Source organism: Protopterus annectens, chromosome 5.part0, assembly GCF_019279795.1.
Source record: "Protopterus annectens isolate FY-2018-M chromosome 5.part0, PAN1.0, whole genome shotgun sequence".
Classification (NCBI taxonomy): domain Eukaryota; kingdom Metazoa; phylum Chordata; order Ceratodontiformes; family Protopteridae; genus Protopterus; species Protopterus annectens.
The window spans coordinates 1,339,886,415-1,339,900,510 of NC_056735.1; positions in this window are offsets into that span (position 1 = coordinate 1,339,886,415).

The following is a 14,096-nucleotide window of genomic DNA, read 5'->3' on the forward strand; positions in this document are numbered from 1 at the left end:
TGAAGGGTATGAAGACAGAAACCCAAATGTCTGCCACTGTAAAAGTGCCATACACCCATAGCCCTCAACTGTACAGGTTTCTGCAGAATGCCCAGATGTCTGCCTCACATATCTCTCAACCTCCTAGAGAAAGAAAGCTCTACAAAGCCATAAATAATGGGGGACAAAGGCACAAAAATAGGGACACATTTTAAATATTGCACTTACAAACCAGGATAGTTGATAGAATATAAGGTTTGCATTAGCATGGATTTCCTGAAGGGTATGAAGTCTGAAACTCAAATGTCTGTCACTATGTTCTGACTTAAACCCTGAGTGATTTGCCAATGATTTGTTAGAAAACCACAGTCACACTTCCTAAGTTTGTAAGAGCAATAATTAAAATCTGTCCCAATGTGTCCCTTTACAATTTCCCTTACTGTGACTGACAATAAGTACAGATACATATAAATAAAGTGGATTTATTAATTTTTTTTTTTTACATTCTAAGGTATGTTTAAGCATAGCTCAGCATGTGTGCATGCTATGGCCCTCTGCTCAGCATTGCTTAAATATCCCATAGGAGCTAAATAAAAATATACAGCTAAAGTCCCCATGCTGAGATAGTGTAGTGGTTAGAGTCCTGGCTTTGCAGGCAGATGTTCATACTTTGAGTATCAAGACAGGCACTTTATTTTTACATGGGAAAGCAGTGTTAAAAAGTATTATTTGAATTTTAAATTATGTAGTAATTGATATTTGTCAACCAGGGCAGGTAGCTGGTCTAAAATGTAAGTGTGAATTTAGCGCGGAGTTGCCACTGTTGTACACAAGAGCAGCGGCGGTTAAACAAGGTTAAACTATTCGGGCTACCTAAATTCCACTCTTCAAATTTTCCCTTAAAACTACCTTCCTCTAACTGTACTGCCGATCTAACCAGCGTATCCTATAACTAAAAACTTCATCTCTACTTGATTCCCAAGTAGACTGTTCTCTATCTGTAAAGCCTAGCACTTGCTCCTACAGTACTTGCACCTTGATAAAGCACTATTATTATAGATAGTACCCCACCAGCCTAGAAGCCACATCCCCAGGAGTCTTTTGTAAGTTTTTTTATCTATTACTTCTAGCATGTCGAGGGATCAGTTGCTAGTGTCCTCTCCTGCTCAACTGGTGAACCTGGGAATATTGAGGCAATGTTACAATTGCCTCATGTACACAGACAATCCTCTCCTTCTCCCACAAAACACAAATACATGCGAGAGATGCAACTATACGGCCAAACTGGAGGCTGAGCTCTCTCAACATAGGACTGGCAAGACCAGACAGGAGGAGAAGGTAACCACACACACTACATACCCAGTCACACATAGTACCATCACAACTTCAAATCATACACATAATCACACAAAGACATACTTGGAGGCTCTGACCAAAAATCTACCAAAACAGCAGAGGCCTCCAAAGCAGACACCCAAACAACTACCACCTCAGGACCCAACACATGCAACACATAGACCACACAGTCAGAGTGTCAAACAGTCACAGCCCTTAAGGCCAAACACAATGCCAGACACACTAGTCATTGGTGACTCCATAGTCAGGCACACTGACGTCCCGCCTACCAGACTGAGTAAGGAGAAGGTCACAGTAAGCTGCCTGTTGGGCGCTAGAATCTGCCACATAACGCAAGCACTCAGGTCTCTCAACAGCAGGTACAAGTACGACTCAGTCATTGTCCATGCTGGTGTCAACGACCTGAGATGTACCTCCTTGGACTACATGAAAAGAGACATTGAAGAGCTCTCTGATTATGTAGCCCAGGCAAGTATGACCCTGACCTTGAGCAGTATCCTACCTTCACCTAGAATTATGCCACAATACAGTGATAAGATGATCAGCTTTAATAATTGGCTTAAATTTTGGTGTCATTCAAAGGGGATCCAATGTCTGTCTGCCTGGGATGACATGCTGGACAAGCCACGCTGCTTCGCAAGGGACGGCTTGCACCTGTCACCCTGGGCTTCCGGACATTGGCAAAGGCTCTTACCACCCCCATAGTGCCTTTTTAGGCAAGGCTCAAATTCTAAACCTACCACCCTAGAACACAAAAAGGGGAAAAAACTAAGGGTAATGCTGCTCAATGCCAGAAGTCTCAATCTCAAGATGCACGCACTCGAGGCCCTTCTCAGTATGGAGAACATCGATGTCTGTGCTGTGACAGAAACCTGGTTCAAGGCTCCTGAGAGCACCCCAGCACTATCAGGTTTCACCTCATATCATGCGTTCCGGCCCCAAAATCCGGACAACACCAAGAAAGGAGGGAGGGTATCCATATTCATAAAGGACACACACACCTCAAGGTTGGTGGCAACACATGATGCATCGGAGACCATCCAGGTGCAATTAACCATAGGCAAGACTGCTCTGCAATTTGTAGCATGTTACAGGCCACCCTCTCAAACTCAGGAACCTCACATGGCCTTCCTGAAAACACTGGAGGGGATAAATGTATCTCCAAACACCATCATACTAGGTGATTTCAACTACCCTAATATAGACTGGGAACACTACTCAAGCCCAAACACTCTAGCCCAAAGGTTCCTGGAGTTCATAAACTCAAATGCCATGGAACAACTAGTCACCATCCCCACAAGAGGAGAAAACATACTTGATCTCATCATCACGAACATGGGATCACAATGTTCAACACCGGAAGTATACCCCTCACTGGTGAGATCAGATCATAAACTAATCTTGCTGGAGGTCCTCATCCCGCCCCACCTGAAATAAAAAGACCACAGTGAAAAACTTCTCAAAAGCTGACTTCACACTTCTAAAACTAGTGTGGTCTCCTTTAAGGCCCCTGAGCCAGTGGTAAACATTACTCAAACCGCTGAATCACTTACAAATGCCTTCTACCAGCACCTACAGGACTGCATGGATCAGGCAATCCCAAACAAAACTAAGACTCTTTGTACCAAAGGCAAGTGTCCAGTCTGGTGGACCCCAGACATAAACAAGCTCTACAACAAAAGGAGGAAGCTACTACAAGATAGAGCAAAATCCTTGAAAGGTAAGACACCTTTGATCATTATAAGTAAAAAACTAAGAGCTCTCATAAAATCATCCAAGGCAAATTTTGAGAGAAAAATTGCCAAGGACTCAAAAGACAATCATAAGGCCTTCTTTAGCTATGTTAGAAACCTAGGAGGAAACTCCCAGGCATGCTCAGAATTAGTTCAAAATGATGTGAAGATTACTGAACCTACACACATTGCCAACATACTGGCTGACAGGTTCAGTGCAAACTTCTCCCCCCCTCCCCCCCAAAAGGAGAGATATCTATACCAGAGGATTGTAGCCCCCCAAACATCTCCAACGTCCAAGTGAGAACTGCTCTCTCCAAGGCAAAAAACACAGCATCCATGGGACCGGATGGTGTCCCTGGCTGTGTGCTCCATGAACTCAATGAGGAATTAAACCCACAGTTAGGACAGCTGTTTAATCTTAGCCTCACCTCAGGATACGTACCCAAGGAGTGGCGCACGGCGACTGTGGTCCCACTTCACAAGGGCGGTGCCTCCACCGACCCTGGAAATTACCGTCCTATTAGCTTGACAAGCCTTATCTGCAAAGCCATGGAGAGGATCATAATGGAACTCATAAATAAAGACATAGGGAACTTGCAGACTTTGGATCCAACCCAGTTTGGCTTTGTCAAAGGCAGATCATGCCTTTTAAACTTGGTTGACTTCTTCGAAACAGTCACCAAGGCCATTAATGAGGGCAAGGCAGTCCATATAGCCTACCTCGACCTGGCAAAGGCTTTCGACACAATACCCCACTCAGGTATCATTGAAAAACTCATCAGCTTGAATGTAAACCCATACATCACAAGATGGGTTGCAAACTGGCTAAGTGACAGAACCCACAGGGTCAGAGTTGCTGGCGCCATGTCAGACTCAAAGCCTGTCACAAGTGGTGTCCCACAGGGCTCAGTCCTGGGACCACTCTTGTTCGGCATCTACTTTTCTGAAGTACAAGCAAACACAAGAGGGTTATGGCTGACAGTCGAAAACACATCTGACACAGATATCCTTCAGAAGGGCCTCACAGAAACGGATAACTGGTGCCAGAGCCATGGCCTAAAGTTAAACGCCAAGAAATGCATAGTCATACCCTTCGGGAAAAACAAGGTTACCCCTAGCTACCATATAGGTGGCAATCCACTGAGCACAGAAGAAGTCATCAGGGATCTGGGGACCCAGGTTGACAGTAACCTTTCATTTGACACTCATGTTGCCAAAGTAGTTAGGAAAACCTTCTACATTGCCCACCTGATCATGAAGGGATTCACATCTAGATCTAGGGAGGTCATCGTCCCCTGTACTCATCACTCATTAGACCTATGATTGAGTACAATGCCCCATTCAGAATGTATCTGACCCGACACCTGCAGCAGCTGGAAAGGCCCCAAAAGTTCCTCACCAAAAGGATAAAGGGTCTCAAAAATATGTCTTATGCTGCCTGACTGAAAGAACTCCAGCTCTATTCAGTCGCATACCGCTTGCTCAGAGGTGACCTGTGCCTGACATATAAGGCCATGTCAAACCCAGATTTGATGAATATGCTTCACCTCAAAAAATCTAGATCCCTCAGAACCACAAGGGCAGGAGACTTAAACCTTGACACAGTTATTAATAGAACGTGCTGGAGGGACAGATTCATCACCCAGAGACTCCCTATGCTGTGGAACAAAATCCCGGTACATGTGAGGCAGAGCACCTCGCTGGCCTTGTTCAAAAGGAATCTTGACCAATGGATGGGAGATCGCAGATATACCCCAGGGATTACTTCAGTGTCACTGCTTGACAGAGGCACAGCAAAATAATAGGCATAGTTTTCTTCAAACTAAAGGGGTGGCGAAAGCCACATAACTATGGGCTAGGCTTATAAATGCCCTTGGGCAGATAGCCTAGTATGAACCTATGAACCTATGAACCTATATAACATGTGAAATCACCCATGTATACACAAGTGTTCCATACAGTATAGTCATACCCCATGGTAGTGTAATAAAAGCACACAGAGGGACGTCATGTAAAGTAAATCATATATACTTACTAATATGTCAGTAATGATTAATTAAGTCATTATTCTGATATTTTTTTTAAATGAAAAGTGGGAAATTGTCTGCAGTACTCAGCTATGCTAAGTCAGTGTAAGCATTGCTTAAATGTGAATGCTGCTTAGCATTCACATTTAAGCATTGCTTAAATGTGAATGCTAAGCAGCAGTCAGCTCAGCTAAATGGATTTGCACACTGTTAAGCAAAGCTCAACAATTACCCCTTTAAGCACTGTTCAACCCAGCTTAGCGAGTTTGCGGATTGCTAAGCTGTGCTCAGGATTTTTCAAATGGTCCAATGATGGCAAAGGATGGGAATATGGTCTTATTTAAACCATGCAAGTGGGAATACAGACATAACTTGTTTAGTCTGATCTCTGCAGGAACATGTCTGATGTTGGAGATGGAACTCGATTTTGGTCGCAACGCTGGGGCATCCTAGAGTCCCGGGTCATCAGTGGACTCCTCATAGAACAACATGATGACAGACTGCTGCAGGGCCAGTATCAGGGCTCTCAGTACAAAGTGTGGGCCTGGGACCATCTCGCACGTGACCTCACCAGTGCCACTGGAATCCCCCGAACTAGTGAGCAGGTATGGCATCATTATGCTGACCTAAAGCATAGGAAGGCGGAGCTCTTGGCCCAATGGATCCAAGATGCTCTGGACTGGCATGTTCCAGCAGTTTGTAAGTATCCCAGATATAGCTGTACAAAATTCTAGCTTGAGTTTGTGATAGACAGGTATGCATAATGTTTGTTTCTCACCCCTACAGCTGAAGAAGAGAGGGCTATGAACATTGAGGACCATGCTGACAGACTGACAAGGATGCGCTGACATGCTGGAGAGTACAGATCTACCTTTCAACATAAAGTGAAATAAATACAAAGGAGTAAATTGTTTACTGTGTTCTGTGTGCAACAATTAAAGAAAAGTTTGCCAAACTAATAGTCATCTACAGCATATGCAGTAGTAGAGCACTGTGTCATATAACTACAATAAAAACCTAAACCACCAACTATTGTGTTTATTCTGGTATGTTGTTATAGAAATAGAATATGTACAGGTTCTGCAAAGAAAATATGGCTTTGAAAGAATGAATTAACAGAGGTTGTTCGGAGAATCAGCTAGTATGCAAAACAGTAGCTTGTGGAGCTGTAAATTAAGATATACATGAAATATGACATATGTTATGCACTAAGATCTGAACCCTAAATACTAATGTCAAATGTATTACAGTGTGTCTCCTGCTGCAGTGTGTTGTGTTAACCTTTCTTTTCCAGATTGTATGATTTCAAAGGGTTACTATACAGTACAGCAGCTATATGTCATGCATAAATCTCAGGATTACAAGGTTAGACTGTCTAACCCACAGAGTATTAGGCAGAAAACAGTCAAACAAAAGACAGCAGTTCCCCAGTAGCCCAGTGTGATGAGAAACAGCCTTGTAGTTCATTTTAGCACACCCAAACACGGTTCGAATCCAGGAAGTGGTACTGAGATATGTGCACATATACACTCAAGAAATCTGTAATATGTGTAGAAACAGTGAGATAGTGGTAACCAATATTTTCTCCACGTCTTACAATGAAATATTTGTAGTAGCTGTTTGAAGGGTGTAACAATACACTGTTTACAACTGTCCCACTGTCCAACCCCATGCCTGCAAATGCCAACAAGATAGGTACATACACCATGCTCTCTTCCAGATACATGTCTCTCAAGTGTCATGCTGCCAGGGCTAGTGGTCACTACTGCCAATTACCTTGGTCACTGATAAGAATCCATGTGAACTATGCTAGTAGCAGACTCACACAACATCATTGCAGGGTACCCCTTCTTTGTCAAGTATGTAACCTGACATGTAAAAGTCCCGTCCAATAAAGTAGCCACAGTTCACCCAGTCTGCCCCATACCATTACAGGTTGACAGTCTAACATGTATGTATGAGCCATAGGAAGATGTAAAGTGGTGGCAGACCTGCAGAGTATTGAGCAGTACTGTTGTGAAAAATAGAAGCCGATACAGTTGTTAATGGACTTTTTCTTCTCTCTCCCCAGCCATCATCTGCATCAATAATTATTATTCATATACTATGGGTATGTTGTTCTCAAAACCTATTGTTGGGACATGTGTTCCATTATTGTTCATGTATTTCATTTGCTGCATATTAACATACCATGTTCAAATACTATTATTGGTGGCCTGTTGCCATCAATGTAACTTGCATGCTGTTAAAATTCTTACTGTTGTTCAATTTATGCATGTGTTCTGTTTGTTATGCAACTGTTTCAAATCTGTTGGTTTGGGTTAATGGGAACACCCATGCATGCTGTTATAACTAATTTTACAATGTGTTTTTCATGTCTAACCAATATATCTGGGAAAACCGCAACACCATAGCACATTTTGGAAGGCAGATCCTGGTGGATCTGCCTGTCCCACCCCATCTGGCTATGGCACTGGGCCCCAGCACATCTGGGACCCAACCCAGAACATTCTCCTCCACTGGTCCTGCATCACCATTAGGTGGAGCCACCTCAGGGGATGGGGTCCGTCCCCCCGACGTGGGAGCTGAGAGGAGCCCATCACCCGCAGAATGTTACGGGGTATGTTATGCAGTGTCATCTGCTCTGAGTTGGGTGGGCAGCTGTGCCAGATGGATGTCTGCCTGGTGCACCTCAAGTGGCAGGCTGCCCCTCTTGTCCAGCCCCCACCACAGCCACCGTTGGGGCCATGAAGGTGCACATGTGACTGCCCATGGATGGGGACCTCAGACCCACTGTATCCATTTGGGGGCTCATGGGCCTCTGATTCCCAAACACCCTCCCCGTCCAAGGTGTTTACCCCTCATATGTCATATACCTCACCTGTCTGCTGTCTTGTATGTCTTGTCTGTCAGCGAATTCTACCTATCCTTCCAAACCTACCCCCCCACACATACCTCAGCCCTTCCCCAACATCCCACTCTCACCTAAAAAAAAGGGCATCTGTTCCACAAAAAAAATCATTGCCCCATACATAGCTCTACATTTTGCCCCATGTACAGTGAAATTAATCAATCTACCCATTAAATTATTCTACAAATGTCTGTTGCCAACACCCCTCCCTGTGGGATGTGAGGCTGTAAATTTCAAATTCTACACATTATACACATCTGTTGCTGCAGAAGAACTGTAGAGCTATGGTCCTTTCCTACACCCATCCTGCACATCCCTAGCTGGTTTTCCTAATGTTTTACCCCCTGCTTGCCCCCATTTCACCACTTTCTTATCACCCTTTTTTCTTTTCTTTAATTAAAATTAGTGTGGGTGAAAATGGGAGTAAGGGGTGCTAAATGTGGCTAAGAGGGCTTAATCATTTGTTAGCATCACTTAGCTCCATACAAAACTGCTTACAACTGCTTAAAGGTGCCTTAATCACTCTGTCCCATCAGCCCTTGTTCTGCCCAGCAAGAAAATAATCAGTGCTAGCAAGTCTCAAACGCAAGATGCTGTGCACTACAATCATAGCAACATACCACTATGCTATCTGAGTTGTAGGAATTTGTGATACTTTTACAGACATATCATGCATTCTGGTTATTTAACATTAATGAAATAAAGTCATCACTTCCAAGTCTTGAACCCAGGACCGTGTGCACTACAATCACAGCAACATACTCTACACCATCTGAGCTGTAAGAATTTGTAATGTTTTTACAAACATATCTTGCACCACACCTGCTCTGCACCTCAAACAACACATAGCCCTTCAAAACTCACACCACCAGCATCCACACATAGTAAAACTAAACCCACTTATACAAAGACCCTTAACATTAACCTGCCCAAGTAACAAGGACCTCCAAAGCTGAAATGCAAACAAACACCAATCACAACCAAAGTGACACATGGCTCAAAACACCAATGTGCCACCAGAAAACAGCCCCTAAGGCAAGACAATGTACCCAACACTTTAGTCATAGGTGACTCTATAGTCAGGCACACTGATGTCCCATTCATCAGGCTGAACAAGGAGAAAATTACTATCATCTGCCTGTCGGGTGCCAGGATCTGCCACATAATGCATGCACTCACGTCACTCCACATCAAGTACAAATACGACTCTGTCATTGTCCACGTTGGAGTGAATGACTTGAGATGTACCTCCCTGGACTACATGAAAAGAGACATGGAAGAGCTTTCGGATCATGTGGCCTAGGCAGGTATGCCCCTAGCCCTGAGTAGCATCTTGCTTTCACCCAGAATGATACCACAGTATAAAGACAAAATGAGTGACTTCAACAATTGGGTAAGTTTTTGGTGTCATTCAAAAGGGATCCAGTATCTGTCTGCCTGGGATGACATGATCATCAAACCATGATGCTTTGCCAGAGGTGATCTGCATCTGTCACCCCTGGTATTCAGGCTACTGGCTAAGGCTCTTGCCACCCCTATAGTGCCTTTTTTAGGCAAGGCTCAAAGGACAAAACCACCACCGTAATATATATAAGCATGCAAAATCTAAAGGTAATGCTACTCAATGCTAGAAGTCTAAACTTAAAAATGAACTCTCTCGAGGCACTCCTACAAATGGAGAACATCGATATCTGTGCAGTAACTGAGACCTGATTCAAGGCTCCAGACAGCACCCCTGCAATACCAGGCTACAACTCTTACCACACTTTTCGGCCACTAAACCAGGACCGAAGCACTAAAGGTGGAGGAGTGTCCATATTCACCAAGGAGAGTCACACCTCCAGGCTAGTTGCCCAACACAATGCATCTGAAATTCTACAGGTGCAACTAACACTAGGTAAGACTGCAATCCAAACTGTAGCTAGCTGCAGATCCCCCACCATGCCCCAAGATTCTCACTACACCTTTCTAAACATACTGAAAAATATTAAGATACAACCAAACACTCTAATACTGGGTGATTTCAACTGCCCTGCATTTAATTGGGAAAACTACTTGGGTACCAACAGTTCTTGGAATTCATAAATCCAACGCCCTGGAACAACTAATCCATAGTCCCACCAAGGGCTCAAATATCCTAGACCTGGTCATTACCAGCATGGGAGATCAGTGCTCCACACCAGTGGTCAGCCCCTCGTTGGTCAGGTCTGACCATAAGCTAATCACCCTTGACATCCACATTCCACCCCCACCCCCAGTAGGGAAACTTCCATAAAAAATTTCTCCAAAGCCAACTTCATGCTACTCAAGTCAGAAGTGACAGACTTCATGACACACCTGCAGACGGGAACTGAAAGCTCAACTGCTGAATCCTACACTAAGGCAATGTACGAGCACATCAACTCGTGCATGAATCATGTCATTCAAAATAGAACCAAGATGGTCTCCTCCAAAAAAGGAACCCAATCTGGTGGTCTCCTGCCATAAACAAACTATACAACAGACGGAAGAAACTGCTGCAGAAAAGAGGAAAATCTCAGGATGCAAAAAACTCTCTTACCACCCTCAGTAAGAAGCTGAGATCCCTCATAAAATCCTCCAATGCTAGTTACAAAAATAAAATAGCCAAAGATTCCAAGGACAACCACAAGTCATTCTATGTTATCTCAAGAATCTAAATGGCAATGCTCAGATCTTCTCTGAGCTACAACAAAATGGCATTAAATATACTGATCCCAAGGATATTGTCAATATCCTGGCAGATCCAGTCAGTGCCAACTTCACCCCCCTTTCACCCCATAAAGAGCCCATCTCAATACCAAAAGATTGCCAAATTCTGGTAATCATGGCCACACAGGTAAAAAATGCAATCTCCAATGCTAAGAATACAGCATCAATGGGACCAGACAACATCCCGGGCTATGTACTACATGAACTACAAAATGAACTGGCACCTTACCTAAGTGTCATGTTTAATCATAGCCTCACCTCAGGCTTCATGCCCAATGAGTGGCACACAGCTACAGTTATCCCACTCCACAAGGGGGATCCAGCTTGGATCCCGGGAACTATCGTCCCATCAGTCTGACGAGCCTGATCTGCAAAGCCATGGAACGCATTATCATGGAACTTAAAAACAAAGACATTGGCAACCTTCAAACACTGGACCCCACCCAGTTTTGTTTCGTAAAGGGTTGAACTTGTCTCCTCAACCTGATTGACTTCTTTGAATTTGTCTCCAGAGCCGTGGATGAAGGTCTGGACCTCTTCAAGCCCTTTGACACCATCCCCCACTCTGGAATCATAGATAAACATACTAAGTTGGGCATTAATCCCTACATCACTCGATGGGCTGCCAACTGGCTTACTGATAGAACCTACACTGTAAAAGTAGCCGACTCAAAATCCAGCTCCAGACAAATGACAAGTGGAGTACCTCAGGGTTCAGTCCTGGGACCGCTCTTGTTTGGCATCTACTTTTCTGAAGTACAGGTCAGCACTAAGGGACTCTGGCTAACAAAGTTTGCAGATGACTACAAACTGGGAACCATTGCTTAATCCCCAAATGATGTGGATATTCTACAAAAGGGCCTTACAGAAAGAGATGTTTGGTGCCAGAGCCATGGGCTCAAGCTCAATGCCAAGAAATGTATAGTTATCCCCTTTGGGAAAAACCATGTACCCATGAATTACCACATAAGTGGCAGTACACTAAACACCGAAAGTGTGATAAGGGACGTAGGGACACATGTGGACAGTGGTCTCACCTTCAGTTACCACATAGCCAACAACAGTCACGAAATCCTTCTATGCGGCACATCTCATCACAAAGGGCCTTTTATCCAGAAAAAAAGGAGGTCATTGTCCCACTGTACTCATCCCTCATTAGACCCATTATAGAGTACAATGCCCCATTTGGTATGTACCTCACAAGGCATTTGTAACAATTGGAAAGGCCACAGAACTACCTCACTAAAAGAATCACAGGCCTAAAGCAGATCCCCTATGCTGACCATCTAAAAAAATTTCAGCTATACTACGTCACATATTGCCTACTCAGAGGTGATCTCTGCCTAACATACAAGGCCATGTCAAACCCAGTGCTGATGGACATGCTACACTTAAAGAAATCCCATTCCCTCAGAGCCACATGCTCCAGAGATCTAAACCTGGTCATCAAAATGAACAAAACATGCTGGAAGGGTAGGTTCCTGACCCAGAGACTCCCCATACTCTGGAATAGACTGCCAATATATGTCAAGCTGAGCGCCTCTTCGGTCCTCTTCAAAAGGATCCTTGATGATTGGATGGGAGATAGGAAATTCACCCCAGAGATCACGTCAGTTGCCCTGCAAGACAGGGGACCAGGGAAGTAAATATTCAGGGAAGAAATACCCAGGGAATTGCCGATAGCCTCGTACCAACCTATGTATATATAAATACATATATATATATATATATATATATATATATATATATATATATATATATATATATATATAGGTTCCTATCATGTAGTCGAACTTTTACACATTTGAACCTCATATGGTCGAGATCATAAGTTCGAATTTGTAAAAGTTTGAGTGTTTGAATGGAAATCTCCATAAGTGGAGGTTTCCATTTTGTCCAATGGGGTGTAAGCTGGTTTGCCCCCCCCTGCTTAAAACAGTTTATTTTGTTTTCCATTGTTTTTTTATCCATAGTCGAAGTTTTGTAACTTCGAACATAATGGTTACAAGACTTTGACTATCTGATATAGCCCCTATACATATATATATATATATATATATATATATATATATATATATATATGGATTCATGTCAGTACATCAAGTGAGAAGATCGACATCCAATTCACCGACACATGAAATAATCGAAACTTCACATCACGGCCATTTAACAGGTAAGAGGTTTAAATTTCGCTAATCATGCCTACCACACATGCATAACACTGCCACACTTACTAAAACATGGTAGGCATGATTAGCGAAATTTAAACCTCTTACCTGTTAAATGTCCGTGATGTGAAGTTTCGATTATTTCATGTGTCGGTGAAGTGGATGTTGATCTTCTCACTTGTCGATGTACTGACATGAACCCATATATATATATAGGTAGATAACCAACCTTTTACTGCAAGACATCTGCAAAAAGCCTGACAAAGTGGTGGGATAAAGGGCAAACAACAGTGACATCTTTGAAATATGGCTGTTATATGCGTAGAAGTCTGCTAGTGTAGCATGGTTTGATTTAACACATAATTCCCAATAGATTCCAGGTCTGAAACACAAATGAATGTCATTATTTACTGATGTCAGTGCTCACATCATCCCAGTAATTTGTCAGAAATTCACAACTGTTATGGGAAACAGACCAAATATATGAGCCACACATCTGAACAGTGTCTAGACATCTGGACAGTGGAGTCATGTAACAGAAGAGAAAGAACAGTGAGAGCTGCAAACCATTTCACCCAGCACCTTCTGAACCACAGTAAGACCAACATGACACAACCTCAAATCAGCTCTGAGGAATTACCCATGTATTTCCAAATATATCATGCACTACAGGGATGGAACTGTAGGGAAAAACAGATATTTGTGCAAAAATGTCCACCCAAACCATTTGCACCACAGTCACAGCAACATACCAGTACCCCAAATGAACTCTAGAGTAGAACAACTGTTTGAACAAACATATCCTGATTGCCAGTCACACATTACACCAACATATACTGACCCAACTCACAGACTACTGGGAATCCTGAGGTGTTACAAAACATTTTTCAGTCTGCCCCTACAAACATATACACCTGATAGACCACCAGCAACTGTAGCAGCATGCACAGTCAGATAGAAAAGGATCTATGACACTCACATCTGCTACTCTCCTTACTCAGCCCAACAAACATTTACACACAACACTGCTACACAATCTTGGCTGACCAGGTGTACAGATACTTGCAAGCTGGCCACTGTCTTACATTCCCCTACTGATGTGAGCATCTCCCAAGAGGCCCTCACCCAATTAATGACTGTTGAAAGAAGCATTTCCGCAAGCAATGCCAGGAGAGGCATCATTCTCCCT